Below are 4,692 nucleotides of genomic sequence, written 5' to 3' on the forward strand. Positions count from 1 at the left end.
GATCCGTCTCCGGGCTACCAGGGAGGCAAAGGCCAGAACCTCGGCCTCTTTCTCTTCCTGCACTCCCGGATCCTCCGACACCCCAAATATCGCTACTGTTGGACTCGCCTTCACCCGAGTGTCCAAAATCCTAGACATCACCCTCGCAAACCCCCGCCAGAATTCTTTAAGCGCCGGGCATGCCCAAAACATATGGGCATGGTTCGCCGGACTTCCTGCACATCTCGGGCACCTGTCCTCCTCTCCAAACAACTTGCTCATTTTTGCCGCCGTTATATGCGCCCGATGCACCACCTTAAACTGAATTAAGCTAAGCCTGGCACATGATGAGGAGTTCACCCTGCCCAGGGCGTCGGCCCACAGGCCCTCATCCAGCTTCTCACCCAGCTCCTCCTCCCACTTGCCCTTCAACTCCTCCACTGAGGCTTCCTCCACCTCCTGCAGCTCCTGATATATATCCGATACCTTCCCCTCCCCTACCCAGATGCCAGACAGCATCCTGTCCTGGATCCTATGCGGGGGCAGCAGCGGAAATGTCCCCACCTGTTTTCTAAGAAAGTCCCAAACCTGGAGGTACCTGAACGCATTCCCCGGGGGCAGGCCGAACTTCTCCTCCAGCGCCTGTATGCTGGGGAAAGTCTCATCTATAAACAGATCCCCCACCCTCCTAATACCGTCCTATACCAGCCTTGAAACCCCCCATTCATCTTACCTGGAGCAAATCTATGGTTATTCCGTATCGGGGTCCATACAGAGGCCCCCTCCTCCTGCCTGTGTCTCCTCTACTGCCCCCAAATCCTTAGTGTCGCCGTCACCACCGGACTTGAGGTATATCGCGCCAGTGAGAACGGCAGCGGAGCCGTAACTAGTGCCCCTAGGCAGGTGCCTTTGCATGACGCCGCTTGATGACGCTTGTCTCACTGGGAGTCCTTGAACCCGTTAATGTAAGTGACTGGGCCACACCCATCGTACCTGTGATGAAGATCGATGGTTCGGTACGAATATGTGGTGATTTTAAAGTCACTATCAATCCCGTGCAGAGCAATACCCTCTGCCTTTAATTGATGATTTATTTGCTGGGCAGTCTGGAGGAGAGCATAAGATCAAAGTTGATCTTAGTCAATCGTGACGCACAAAGGACTATTCAGATATAAAAGACTTCCATTTGGCATCGCATTCGCACCTGTGTTGTTCCAATGTGCCATGGGTCAAATTCTCAGTGGACTAGAAGGAGCCCAGTGCTAATTAGACAGTGGGTGTGATTTAACTAAATGGGAACAAAATCCCATAGCGAGCGTGTTTAGCCGCATATTTCTCGGTGCTCGCTGTGCCGGGAAACACAACACTATCGAACGGCACGATTCGATAGGAGATCCCAGTGGGGAACATGCGGTCGGGGCGCTGCTTTTCAGACGCAGCGTGGCCGTTCGATTGCGCCCGCTATCTTAGTTCTGGAAGGAATGAAGAGGACAACCGTCAAAATTTGGATGCTATACTCCACAGATTAGAGGTTTACGGACTATGAGTACGGAACGATAAACGTGAATTCTTCAAACCTTCTATTGAACACATTTCTCAAGTAAAAAACTATAGAAATGATCCCTAAAAGTATAGTACCTGGGACATGTCATAGGTTGCCTCATGACTCCGTGACGCTGATAAAATTGCCACAAGGGCGGGTACTCAATAGGTATGGCGCCCATGGCGTGCCCACCTCCAAACCTTTGTCGTAAAATCTAGCCCAAGTAGCAGGGATTACTAATCCTTGAGAAAGAGAGACAGAGAGCGAGATAGAGGGAGAGAGAGAGAGAGCAAGAGAGCAGGGATACAGTACCATTGGCTCCTTAGTTTCTTTTCTCTGCTGTTTTGCTGCTTCCAGGAAGTCACATTTCTGCCGGTGTGGGTGAGCGTCTAATCATGATACCACCATGGTGCGTGGGCACGCTCGACAGAGCAGCCAGTCCCTTCTTGCCTGTTATTTCTTTGTGGTGGCCTGCTTGTTTTACAATCAGTAACGCCTGGTGAATGCATCAGATTCAATCCACGACCATTACATTTGAGGAGGGAGCAATGGTCCCGCTGTGATCCAGGCACTGAGTCTGAGCGATGGCAGCAGGAGACTCAACTTATTCTTCCAGATTCTGTGCCATTTCCTGGCTATGGAATCCCGCTTATTAACATTGTATTGCGAGTTAAGCAGTGCAGCAAAGCGACTAAAGGTGTGTGTCAGGATGACTGACATGGAAATGGACCAACCTAATGTAACCCAGAGAGCAACAGCTTAATTTTAAGAAAGCAAGAGTTGCATTTATATAGCACCTTTGACGACAACCACACATCTCATCATAGAATCATAGAATTTACAGTGCAGAAGGTGGCCATTCGGCCCATCAAGTCTGCACCGGCTCTTGGAAAGAGCATCCTACCTAAGCCCACACCTCCACCCTAGCCCCAGAACCCAGTAACCCCACCCAACACTGAGGGCAATTTTGGACATTAAGGGCAATTTATCATGGCCAATCCACCTGCACATCTTTGGACGGTGGGAGGAAACGGGAGCACCCTTGGAAGCCCACGCAGACTCGGGGAGAACGTGCAAACTCCAAGCAGGCAGTGAAGGCCCGAGGCCGGAATTGAACCCGGGGCCCTGGCGCTGTGAGGCAGCAGTGCTAACCAACGTGCCACCATGCCACCCGAGTCTCAAGGTGCTTCACAGCCAATGAAGTACACTTTGAAATGTCATCACTGTTGCAATGTAGGAAATACATCAGTCAAGTTGTGCACAGTAAGCTCCCACAAGCAGCAATCTGACGACCACCCAGATAACCTGCTCTATTTGCGATGTTGACTGAGGGATGAATGTTGGACAAGACACCAGGGATATCTCTTCTCTGAAATCGCAGTCCTGAATCCTTTACATCGCATCCAGCAGTCACCCTCAACAATGCAGCGCTCCCTCAGTTCACACTGGAGGGGTAGCGATGATTTTCTGTGCTTAACCCTTCGAGTGCGATTTGAATCCAAAACACTATGCTACCAACTGATTCACAGGCCACGCTATCAATATAGCTGTTCAAACTTTAAAATCCAATGATCTCCTCCATTTTGCGAGCACAATTGTTTGCCCATGAAAATACTCGAGCAATGACTGTTTTAATCCGCCATGGAAGCTCTGCTTGTTTTCCAAGCAAAATGTTATTTTCCCAACAGGAATTGATTGTTTGAGCATCTCAGAGAGGTTTATGACAGATTACTTTCTGATTATATATCTAAAACACATAAGACACAGTGGGTGATGATGGGATGTTCTGGAGTCACACTGTGCGGTTTATTAAACAAACAAATTCTCCTCACCCGATTCATTTTTTTAAAAAATAGGTGGCATCCTCCTTTGAATATTGTTGAAAAGAGAGACATGCTGCTGAAGCTTTTTGCCTTGCACTCATCAGGACAAATGCAAGAACCGCCAAATTTCAAGCGGTCGTAGCAATTCATACGACAGGAGAGAAGGGTGCCGATTAGTTGGCAAGTTGGATCTGATTGACCGAGGCGTTACCATGGAGACTGGGGAGGAACTCAGGAACAACCTTCCAGTGCCCTAATTGCTTCGCTAATAACTAATTCAGGATGACAGGGTAACTGGAGTGTCTTGGGAGGGCACTCATGTTTGTTCTTTTGTCCTCCCACATCACACTTTGCGCATCTGAGGAATCATCATTTATCTCTCCTTTGTCTGCACCCTTGCTCCAGAAGACAACCCACTTCGCCTTCTGCATCTTTCAGACAAGCTTGCCAACTCAGAAGTCAACTTTCTCTCAGTAGGTCGCAGCCTCATCTCTGAGTCAGAAGGTCAGGTGTTCACAGCTCACTCCCAATGCATAATTCTGATTAACACTTTCAGGAACCCCATTTAATTGGTACCCAATCCACCACCTTCAACATTCACTCCCCCACCACCGATGTTCAGTAGCAGCCTCGTGTACTGTGGTAAACCACTGTTAGTGTATTATATGTATTGTGGTAAACTGTTACTGTACTACATGTATTGTGGTAAACCACTGTCTGATGGCTCCGCCTCCCCTCGGGCTTGGTATAAAGGTGGCTGACCTCCGGCCCTGTCCCAGTTCGGGATCAGGAGGCTTTCTGTTTAACTTATTAAAGCCGCAGTTTCGTTCACTACTCGTCTTGTGTTAATTGATGGCACATCATGTACCATCTACAAGATGCACTTCAGGAACTCACCACCAAGATTCCTCAAACAGCTCCTTCCAAACCCACGACCACTACCATCTAGAAGGACAAGGGCAGCGGACACATGGGAACCCCGTCAACTGAAGGTTCCCCTCCAACCCACACACCACCCTGACTTGGAAATATATCGCCGTTCCTTCACTGCCGCTGGGTCAAAATACTGGAACACCCTCCCTAACAGCACAGTGGGTGTACCTACACTACACGGACTGCAGCGGATCAAGAACACAGCTCACCGCCACTTTCTCAAGGGCAATTAGGAAGGGGAAATAAATGCTGGCCTGGCCAGCGACACCCACATCCCAAAAATGAATAAAACTAAAATGGCTGGAGGTTCTGGCTTTTGGATATAACGTTACGCAGAGCCATCTCGCAGCTGGGCGGAATTGATCCCACTGCGGCACGTCAAAGAGATGAAGGTGCCCAGAACAGCATCTATCC

At 49.3% G+C, this 4,692-nt stretch overlaps 1 pseudogene; it reads right to left on the reverse strand.

Annotated features, from left to right (window-relative positions):
• Positions 1–1,496: 1,496 nt before the first annotated feature.
• Positions 1,497–1,619, reverse strand: LOC140404507 (small nucleolar RNA U3; annotated as a pseudogene).
• Between the last annotated feature and the right edge of the window lie 3,073 nt (positions 1,620–4,692).

Source organism: Scyliorhinus torazame, chromosome 30, assembly GCF_047496885.1.
Source record: "Scyliorhinus torazame isolate Kashiwa2021f chromosome 30, sScyTor2.1, whole genome shotgun sequence".
NCBI lineage: Eukaryota > Metazoa > Chordata > Chondrichthyes > Carcharhiniformes > Scyliorhinidae > Scyliorhinus > Scyliorhinus torazame.